The 11,626-nt window shown below is 37.2% G+C and overlaps 1 non-coding gene across 1 annotated transcript; it reads right to left on the bottom strand.

Annotated features, from left to right (window-relative positions):
* Positions 1 to 7,027: 7,027 nt before the first annotated feature.
* Positions 7,028 to 7,130, bottom strand: LOC123232706. Its single transcript, XR_006505229.1, has one exon. It is a non-coding gene; the product is annotated as a U6 spliceosomal RNA (small nuclear RNA).
* Between the last annotated feature and the right edge of the window lie 4,496 nt (positions 7,131 to 11,626).

Below are 11,626 nucleotides of genomic sequence, written 5' to 3'. Positions count from 1 at the left end.
AGCACCCCTACTTAACCATTAAGTACAGAGTTCACAAGTCACTTACTAGAGTAAGTGACACCTCCAAAGGTCACTGCCCTCCTCCCCTCAGGGCAGTGTTAGGCAAACTGGGAGGCTGTGATTGGTTCCTGTAAGGTGGGTCAGCAACAGGAAATCATGTTGAGAAAACTGCTTTAAAAAGGCCAACCTGAGGATTCAGTCATTCACTCTATGTCAGTGAGCCTGGCTGGAGGAGGACTCTTTGCTTCCTTGACTTTGGAGGAGTCTCTTTTCCTGGATCCTGTGTCAGTTTGCTGGGTGAGTGGCTGAGATTCCTGCCTTGGCTTTGGAGGAGGCTGCCCTGGTGGACCTCTGGCTGAAGACTCCATGCAGAGATTGAGACCTGAGGAAGCCTCCTGCTGGAGTGCTGAACAGGACTTCACTTTGCAGGAGAAGCTCTTAGGGCTGGTAGGCTTGTTAAGAATCTGTCTCTTTATCTACATTTTCCACTTTCCCTCTTTCCCCCTCTTTGTAAGCAAAAGCTGCTAAAAGTCATTTTGACTTAAGCTATAATATTTTTAAAATCGCAATATAACTTTATAACTTTTATTGAGTCAAAACTCCAATTTTGATCCTTAGGTTATAATAGCCCATGATTAAATTAAAGGGATTAAAATCAAGGTATGCACATAAACACAACCATCCTAACTGTATATAGATTTAAATCCTTACTTTCCATCTTAGAATCAATACTATGTATTGGTTCTAAGGCAGAAGAGTGGTAAGGGCTAGGCAATGGAAAATAAGTGATATGCCTAGGGTCACACACCTAGGAAGTGTCCTAGGCCAGATTTGAACCCAGGACCTCCCATCTCTAGGCCTGCCTCTCAATGCACTGAGTCACCCAGGTGCTCCCCATACCTGTATAAATATTAAACTGACTAGCTGTGGTTTTTATCATGATGTAGAAATCTCTAAAGTTGAGTTATTTTAATGATGCCATTAAAAATACTGGAAATCAAACTTTAACTTCACTGGGAGCAGAAGTAAGATCATTTGTCATTTTCTTAGGTGCATAACATGCAGTTAAATAGACCAGAAAACTATTTATTAGTCTAAACATGACTGGTTATGGGATTTGCCTACAGGTATGCAACTTCTCTGTATATCACTTTCTCCAATTGTAGAATTGTGAAAGAATAGTTGTAATGCAATTTCTCATGGCCATGGGGGCAGCTAAGTGACAGAGTGGGTAGAGTGACAGACTTTGGAGTCAGGATGACATCTTTCTGAGTTCAAAACTAGCCTTAGAAACTGACTAGCTATGTGACTGGAAAAATCATTTAATCTTTTCTACCTCAGTTTTCTCATCTGCAAAATGACCTGGAGAAGGAAATGGCAAACCACTCTAGTATCTTTGCTAAGAAACAGGGTCATTTAAGTGTTGGACATGATTAAAAATGATAGAAGGACAAGAAACTAGAGTAACTAATGTCTTCCATCCCCAAACTGCATAATAGTCAGAAGCCCAGGAAAGAAAGAAAACAAGGATTTATTAAGCAAACACTATGAGTCAGGCACTATGCTAAATCATTTATAAATGATTCATTTGATCTTCATGACATTCCTATTGCTTTTATTATCCCTGTTTTTATAATTAAGGAAACTGAGGCAGACAGAGGGATTTTTAAAAATCACTTGCTCAAAGTCACATAGCTACTAAGTGTTTAAATCTAGATTTCAACTCAGGTCCAGGTCCAGCTTTCTATTCATTGCATCACCCTTCTGCCTCTAATATGGTAATATAATTGGGGACTTTTCTGGCAAAGCAAGTAACTGACTGAAGACAGATGTATAGCCTGCCAGGTTGCCAGGTGAAAGTGGAGGGATCCTGAGAAAGGCCCAGGATATGGATTTTGGAAGCCCTGAAGCTTGGTAGCAAGTGCCAACTCACATGTTGCTATGTACTGCTCTCAAATTGAGACAGGTCCCGGGGTTCCAAAGCCCCTAATATTCTGTTGTGAGATGCTACAGAAGGTTCCAACTATCCAGCATTTTGAACTTCAGTGATCCAAGAATATCTAATCCTAGAAGGAGGAGGTCAGAACTACAACCAGAAGTTTTTGGGTGCAACTGAGCAGGGCTGATCTATCTAAGAGTCTATTGGGGACAGATCCTGGCCTTGGCACAAAGCCTTAGTTTAGGGATTCAAGCTAAAGAGATGAGTAAATCACAGAAAACAATAACCAGTATAAAACATTATTGTAAATAGAGATCCTTAAAAATGACTCTATAATACCTGTAAGCAAAGATGCAAAAGAGGAAAAAAAGGATTTTCCATAAGGAGACCTGCAAGCTTAGAAAAAACAAAGGAAAAGATTTTTTTAAAAAATCAATAAAAGGTCTAGAGAAAAGAATTGGAAAGAGAATAAATAACATAGAAGAGATAATGGCAAATCTTACTGAAGAAGTAGAATCTCTTAAAGCTAGAATAACCCAAACAGAAATAATTAAGTCTGGAACAATAAAAAATAATAGAATAAAATAAAAAGATTGAAAACATGGACAAAAATATGTTATCTGACATAAAAAACAACTGACCAATTTCCAGGTCAGTGAACAATAATGTAGAATATATAATTATCTCATTTGATCCTCACAACTATTCTGGGAGGTAGATGCTATTTTGCAGATGAGAAAACAGAGGCAAACAAAGGTGAAGTGATTAGCCTAGTATAACACAAACATTAATGGGGATGACAACATAATTAGGTGGAAACAAGTAGATGGAAGTGAGTAAATGAGTAAAAAGAGGAGAGTCTGAGAGCTGGAAAACTTTAACAGTTGAAGGAAGAGAAAAAGGTCTCATGAAGAAGGTGAAATCTGAGCTGATCCTTAAAGTTATTTGATTTGAATATGATAAGAAACCAGCTGAACACATTGAAAGGTGGGGGAGGCATGACATGATCAGACATAAATTTTATAAAAATGACCAGGGGGCAGCTACTGGGTTCTGTGAATTGAGAGCCAGGCCTAGAGAAGGGAGGTTCTCAGATCAAATCTGGCCTCAGACACTTCCTAACTCTCTGACCCTGAGTAAGTCACAACTCCCACCAACTAGTCCTTTCCATTCTTCTGCCTTGGAACTGAAATAAGTAACTGAAATACCAGGCTGGTATGGGTGGGATATTGGTAGGTTCAGGGAATAGATCTAAATAATTACTCAGGGCCAGTAACAGAAGGTAACACAGGTTTTGGGAATATGGGGCTGGTGGATGGTTTGGTTTATTAAAGTAAGGAAAGGTAAGAAAGGGAATTTGGATAACCTTATCCAATATTCACTGACTAAACCTCTCCAACCGATCTACATTGTTCCCTCATGGGAAGCCTTCAGAGAGACTGAACTACACTGGTCCTTTACCTATCTACCTGAAACCCAGTCCCTAATATAAATAAATCCTTCTAACCCAAAATCACCTTCTATGGTAACAGAGGTATTGAGTTAAACAGGACAGGGCACAGGGAGAGATTCTCATGGACAGATGTCTTAGATGGTTTAAGAAGCTCTGTAGATGTATCACTCAGCCAGCAGGAAACAGGATACCACAGGAACAGGTATGATGAGAAGATATAGCAGAAAGAAAACCACAGGAGAAAAGCCGGTCTCACTAGGTCCACCCCAGAGAGACAAGACTCAGCCTCCAGGCTTACCTGACTGTTAGAAAACAGCTTAGTCACTTCTGCCGAATTCCAGAACCTTTCCTGTCTTTGCATCTTTTCTGCAGATCCTGCTCATATGCTCAAATCCTCTCTTTCCCTGAAACAGAACCAATACATAATATTAATTCTAATAAGGAAGATAAAAGTTGGAAAAAAGAGAATCACTGGATTTCTTGAAAACTATGATAAAGAAAAAACTAGAAACTTTTAAAAGAAATCATAAATGAAGACAATGATGATATATGAGAACTATAGGGCAAAGTCAACAAGCATTATTGAGTGTCTACTCTATGCTGGGCACTATGCTAGGATAGAAAGTGTTGGAAAAGAATTTCTCCATTATGTTGCCTTTTTTTTTTAATGTCATCACTCAGTGACCTGGAGGTCAAAGACCACTGAGTAATTCAAGTATAGACAAGACCTCAGAGAAAGGAAGTTAAGGAACCAATGAAAAAGGAAGCTGATTCTTCAGGCACTGCCCACCCTTGACAGCCCAGGTAAATTAAGAAACTATGGTTGGTTCTTGAGATGTGACGTGTGAGAGCTAGTGGGTGGAGAAAACAGCTTATAAGTGGAAGACCAGGAGGTCTTGGTTGTCTTCCAGCTAGAGAACCTTAATGAACTCTTGTCAGTGGTGAGCCTCAATCCATCATGGTGGCCAATAGAGTAGGAAACTAAGTAGCTCTCTACCTCTTTCCTACATTTCCTTCTCTTTCCTTCTACTATGTTGATTTAATACAGTTATTAAAGCTACTAGCAGCCTCGTAATTTAATTTTAATTATTACAAAAGGAAAGATAGAAGAATATATTTATCACCCACTGAAAGGTGAGACTTTTGGAAAAGTCTCAGATATGTCAGAGTCAAAATCCAGAGCTTTCATATGAAATAATTGTGCAAACTTCTAGAAAGAAGCAGTTGAAGGAGAAGGATCCCATAAGACCTAGCAGTTTTTTTACCGTTTGGGAAGAGATTTTGAAATATGATAACTCAAAAGGCAAATGACTTTTGGCTTACAATATGGAATAACTTACCCTTTGAAGCTGATTCAAAATTTCTACAAGGAAAAAAAAATGGATCCTTAATGGAATAGAAAACTTTCAAGCATTCCTGATGGAAAGGGTAGGAAGTATGACATTCAAACATGAGTCCAGAGAAAGCTAGAAAGATAAATTTATTTGAGCAATTGGAAGAAGTTATATGATTTCTCATTATTAGGTGAACTTGAGAAGACAAACAAGGAAGAAGCAGTAGAGGAAAAGGGTATCAAATGAACGTCATTCTTATCGGAAACAAAGGATTACTGAACATATATACAAAAACAGTTTGGTGAAGAAAATCAAAATCAACAAGAAAACAAACAAGGATAGAAAAGGAGAGGCTAAAAAGGAGAAAATTATCAGGGGGGAAATAATTACAAGCAACACAAACTTCCTTATCTTGAGTGTAAAAAGAAAAGAATAGAACTCTGATCAAAAGGGAAACCTTAGATTATCTTTTAGACATTTAAGGAATAGGTTAACTCATGGTGATCAATGAATGTAATGGAATATTATAGTGCCATAAGAAATAACATGACACTACTTCAGAAAATCTTGGGCACTATCACCTGAATTGAAATGAGTCAGGAGAACATTTCATACAAAGACAGAAACATTGCAAAGAAAAACAACTTTGAATGCCCTAAGAACTCTAACTATGACTCCAGAAGATTTAGGATGAAGAATGTTAAATGCATCCTCTCAGAAAAGTGATGGACACATTTAGAGATGTGCATGGGCTTGTTTTGCTTGGCTTTGCTTGTTTTTTACAAAGATGCTTTTCTTTTTTCAAAAATAAGAGTCTTAAAACTTTAAATTAAAAGAAGCTCTTTTTAATAGCTAAATACTGAGACATTCACAAAAGTATTACTCCAGCCTTCCTTTCCATCAGGTTTAATTTTAGCATTTGTCCTTTGATGAGCCATATGCTTCTCTAGGACATTTCACTGACCCTCCACATCCCTGTGTTCTCCTTTTCTGTCACCCAGGCTTTCCAAGGAGTCAGTTTCAAAACGAATGCAGGCACTTAAGGGTAGTTAGGCCCTGTGTGCTTGAATGATCCTTAGTCCCATTAAAAGAAAGCTCCATGTTGGTAACTTGCAGGAACCAGAGTGAATGAACCACTTTTCAGAACCTGCATGACAATTTTGAAAATTAAGCCCAGTTAATAGAAAAAAATGCTAAATCAATGGCCATAAAATTTAATGGGTTTATAGCAGCCTTAACACAGTAGGACTGAATTATCATGTTAATTTAATTTCCATTTCTAAATGAACCAGAAGGCACAATAAAGGTCAATTAACCAACTACCTTCCCCGTCTTCTTTTTCTTTTACTGCCGGGTTTAAATCACATTCAGCCCCAAAGCATTCAAACGACTTCTGGAAACTCATTAGTTTCTCTTAGAAATTCGAAAAAAAAAGAGAGAGAGAGAGAAAGAGAATAAAAACTAACAACAAAACATGTGCTGAGAACAACTACTGAGCCTGCCTCACAATTATGGGGATATATGTATTCAGGGCAAAAACCTTTCCTATTGCTGCATCTGAGGTTTCGAGACTATGAAATGCACAAGTTAAAGTTCTCATTATAATGTTTACCAGTGTTCATCTATAGTGGGAAAGCTGTGTACATTACACAAAATTTATGAGGTGAACAACGAAGGAAACTCCATCTGGGCAATATGGGTCAGTTGTTATCAGAGAAAATATCAAGTTCTCCTTTTGCTGGCTCTTTGAAAGTGGGATTTTGTCATTTTTGTATTAATTTTTCCAAGAGATATTAGATGTTTTGGTGGATCAGGAAGGGAGAAAATGAGTTAAATACACACAAAAATTTCAGCTTTTTCATTCAACATATGCATGGCTGCAGTGCATGCATTTGATGCCTTGCAAATTCACCTGTCTGCTTTTGGGTCTTTACCTGACGTAGGCAACACAAATTTCGGCCACCGAAATTGTTTCTTAAATGTGTCAGTCACATTGTAAGCAGTGATTTATGTATAGAGTTTTAAAAATTAGAAGAAATATATATATGTAAATATATATAAATCTCTCTTATCTTTTCCATTGCTTATAAGTGACTGTTAGATGAAAACAGATAGTAGTTTATGCTTAATAAATCTTTCTAAACTCACTATCTCTTCCCCATTCTCTCCCAAAGATCTTTCCTTTATAACAAAGACTAAAGATGAGATCATAACTAAGATACTGAAAAAGTCTGGCATCATACACAGTGCTCTGCTCCTTACCTCTGCAAAGAAAGAGATGGAGTAAGGTACATTTTAAAAACAAATATGGAACACTTCCCAAATTGAAGTGGCGTTCTTGCGCAAGGGCCAGGCTAATCTTTTCTGTATTATTTCATTTTTAGGATATTTGCCACCAAAGAAACCACCGAAAGTTTACTTTCTGCTCACTCTTCTTTGGCTCTTAGCTTGGTCATTTTACAGCATTTGGTTTGGCTTTTTTTGGCCATTATTATTGCCATTTACATTGCTGTAGACCTATATATTGTTTTTTTGGGTCTGCTTATTTCATTTGGTTTCATTTGGTTTGTTGATTGGACTTAAAGTGACAAAAATGTTATCAACACTGTGCCCTGCTTATAGTTTTTCCCTGGCAAACTGGTTGTTAAATATTTACTAGCACATTCCTGTATAAGACATATATCTGATGTTCCTAGGGGGAATTCTGGCTAGAGGAATGAGCTAAAATATATACTTCTGTTTTTAAATTTTAAAAATTATTTTATTTTTATTGATACTCTTCATGATTTAAAAAAGTATTTTGCCTTAATTGATAGGTTTTTTTTGGTATTGCCCAGGGAGCCAACTCTTGTATCAAAGATTTAAAGGAAGAAAAAAGGTAATTTCTTACAAATGTTATCAAAATGTCTACTGTGTCCAATATATAAAAAACATTCTATGCCCATAGTTCCCAATCATCACAATGAAGGTAGAGAGGTAACCTTTTTTCAACTCTTCCCTGGAACCAAACTTGGTCATTTCACTAAAAGTGCATAATATTTATTTTTACTCTCCCTTTCCCCCTTCCATGTATATTCTTGGAACCACTGTGTGCATTATTCTGTTGGTAAGAAACTTTATTTTCCATCAGTTTATGTAAGCTTTCTCTTGCTTCTCTGAATTCATCATAGTTATCCTTTTTAATAGCACATTCCATTACAATCATTCCCCACAATTTATGGGCAATTAGGTGGCACAGTGGACAGTGTTGGGCCTGGAGTCAAGAAGACTTATCTTCCTGAGTTCAAATCTGACCTCACTTACTAGCTGCGTGACTCTGAGCAATTCACTTAACCCTATTTGCCTCCGTTTCCTCATCTGTCAAATGAGCTAGAGAAGGAAATGGAAAATCACTGCGGTGTCTTTGCCAAGAAAACCCAGGATAAGGCCAAGAATAGTTGGACATGAATGAAGTGACTGAACAACAACAATCACAATTTACTAAGGTCATTTTCTTTGACACCAAAAATAAAGTGTTATGAATAACTTGGTGTATAAAATATCTTTCTTTTTGCCATTGATTTCCTTGGGCTATATGCCAAATAGTGAAATCTTTAGATCAAAAAGTATGGATATTTTAGTCACTTTCTTTTTAAAATTCCAAATTATTTCAAGAATTATTGGACAAATTTATGGCTTTATCAACAGTGCACCTATTTTACACATCCCTTCCAAAATTGAAGGGCTAAGTCTCATTTTTTAATCATCCTTGCTAAAATTCTGTGTGAGATAAAACCCAAGAGTTATTTTAATTTGCATTTCTTGATTTTAAACATTATTTTATATTGTCGTTAACAGTTCAGAGTTCTCTTGAGAACTGTTTGATCATACCTTTTGATCACATATCCAAAGAAGAATGGTTCTTGGTCTTATTTTAATTGTTTTAATTTCCTATATATCTTGGATATAAGACTCTTACCCAATATATGTTTGTATCACTCTAAGGATGCTTCGCACAGTCACTCAATATTTGTTGAACCTGAATAAGTGAAAATCAATAGAGAAAAATAAGTAAATAAAAACAAGAAAAGCAAAATAAGAATGAGAGTATAATGAATATATTTATTAAATATAAAAGAATAAAAAATAAAATAAAAATAAGATGATACCAATAATCACACATCTTCCAACATATATATCTGCAGCTGCTGGGAGTTTTTGGTTAATGTCTTCTGAATTCAAAGGTTATATTCTGCTTGTTGCCAAATTGTACCATTCCCTCTGACTCTGAAGGTAGGGTTAGAGGCTGAATTGCCCAGCAACTATGGTTGGGATCCTGGTGGGCCTGGGGCACACAAAAAGGAGAATTATAGAAGCTAAAGGTAGGTTTTCCCAGGAAGTACATAGGTTGTAGGGAGTTTGAAGTCTGGAAATATGGGTTTCCAATTTTGGGATACGGGTTTAGAAGTGGAGAGATTAAGCAGGTTTATTTGTTAGGGAGAAGATGTGCAAGGGTGCAAGGAGCTGAGCACTCTAAATGCATTTGAGCTCATCCCAAAGGCCCAGTTTTCTATTGGATTGCTTGGTTAAATGATCAGGCAGCTATTCTTTCCTGGGCTCTGACTGTTGACAGCTTCCTCCAGTTTCTATTGCTTCCTCTTTTAGAAACATCTGAGATTCTTTTACACTCCACAGCTCTGTAGGTGTTAGGCAAAGGAAAGAAAGCGGGAGAGTTGATCCTCCATGGAGCTTCTCTTCTAAGATAAGCAAGTTTCAGAAGCTCCTGAAGAAAGATTGTTTTCACTATCCATTCATTTATTCATTTGATAGATATTTAAAGTCATTGTGAGAAGCAAAACAAGCACCTGGTGTAGTCAATGGGCTTTTGGTTTTAAGAACCAGGAACATTTGGGTTCCAATCTCATTCCAGTGACAGTCACTCTGTTTCTTAGTTTCCTCATCTATAAAATGTGGAAGGAGGAACCCAATAGGGTCCTATAATCTTTAGAGAGCTTACATTATAGGAGGGAAGATAAGATGTATACAAAATAGATATAAAGTGGCAATTTTTAATTTAATTCTGCAAACATTTCTTGAATGCAAGTCCAGGTGAATGACATAATTCCTGTCTTCAAGGAGCCTATTATCTAATAAAATAAGGAATGGGGGAGATAACTTGAATACAAATAACTATTGATATAAAGGAGTGCAAAAATGAAAGTGGTACGGAGTGTTAGACAGCTAGGTGGCACAGCGGATAAAATTTTGGCCCTAGAGTCAGAAGGATCTGAGTTCAAGTACATTCTCAGACATGAGCTGTGTGGCCTTAGGCAAGTCACTTAACCTCTTTGCCTCAGTTTCTTCATCTGAGAAGGAAATGACAAATCACTCTATGTCAAGAAAACCCCAGGAGGTGGATATGACTAATCAACTAAATAATAGCAAAAGAGCGATATAAGAATTCACAAATGAAATGAATCACTTCTAGGTGGGGAGTTGAGGAAAGGCTTCTTGGAGTATGTGGCTTTAGCCCACATCTTAAGGAATAGATAGAATTTAAAGTGAAGGATTTTGGATGGACTTTACAGGGGGAGAAACATTCAAATACTATTTATGAACAATTCTATCAAGCGTGGGAGAATGTATTAAATGTAAAAAGAAAAGAGCAGAAAGTAAGTTCTTTGTAGGCAGGGATTATTTCGATTTTGTTTTGTATTCTGAGTACCCAGCCCCCTGCTTGGTACTAGCAGGCAGGTGATAGATGTTTACTGAATTGAGTTATGAGGAAGGACTTTGTTTGTATTATGTTATTGCAAAACTCAAAATTTCAGCTTTTATTCCAGCTTTACTTATGTCGGAATAATACAGCTTCTTTTTCCAAAAAAGCAGAACGAATTTCCCTCTCCCAAATATCTCACTGATAGACAAACCTAATACAAACTCACAGACACAAACAGTAACTGGGGCAGCCACTGACTTGGGATATTATAAATGGTGTAAGTCTTTAGAAAGGGAATTTGGATATTGTCTGTAGCAAAGAGAGAAAAATGTGTTTCCTCATCACCCCCAACCTTTTTATTTTATTTTTTTTGTTGGAAGCAGCAAGTCATGTTACTTATTTGAGATGAGTATAATGTATGTGTAGTTGTATGTTTGTTTTCACTTTCATCTGTCAGGAAAGCTGGAGAAAGATGTTATTCATTACCCACTCAGAAACATCTGTCCATTTTCAGAGTACAGGTTTTTTTTTCCCCTTTCCTAGAGACAATATTCAATATTACACTTACACATCATAAAGTCGTGTTGCGAGAGCCCCAAATGCACCAAAGCGTGGAAGAAAGTCTGTCTAGATGCTTGTGTGTGAAAATGACTGAGCAACTGAAGCGGAAAGAAAACCACAAGCTGGGCATGTGGAAGGAGAAGCTTACATTTCAAAGAAAGAGTAGCTTAAAATACAGATTGACCATGTTTTTGGAGGGAGGAGATCAGAATCATTTAACTCTCTGACCCTGGGAACATACACAAAGTAACAAATATTACACTGTTTAGCATTAGTGTTCTCTACTCACTACCAAACTAGTACTTGGAGATGGCTTTCCTGACCAAAAATGTACAGTCTGGATTGAAAGGCAATTGTGATGCCCTTTGGCACATGGGGGTGGGGCTCATTCTTTTTTTGTGCTTGTTCCCCATCCACTACTCAGGCATGTTGAAGAGGGCCACAGATGACAGCTCTGGGCCTAATGACCCTTTTTCTATTTTTATTTCACAGTTGGGGGTTGACTACTCTCATTTTATAGTCACTTGTCCTTTTCAACTCAAACACAGATTCTCTGTCTCTCTCCCTCTGTCTCTTTCTCAGCTTCTCTCTCTCTCTCTCTCTCTCTCTCTCTCTCTCTCTCTCTCTCTCTCTCTCTCTCT

Source organism: Gracilinanus agilis, chromosome 1 (genome assembly GCF_016433145.1).
Source record: "Gracilinanus agilis isolate LMUSP501 chromosome 1, AgileGrace, whole genome shotgun sequence".
Taxonomy (NCBI): Eukaryota; Metazoa; Chordata; class Mammalia; order Didelphimorphia; family Didelphidae; genus Gracilinanus; species Gracilinanus agilis.
Note: the sequence above shows the minus strand (reverse complement) of the source record. Positions and strands in the feature narration are given on the sequence as shown.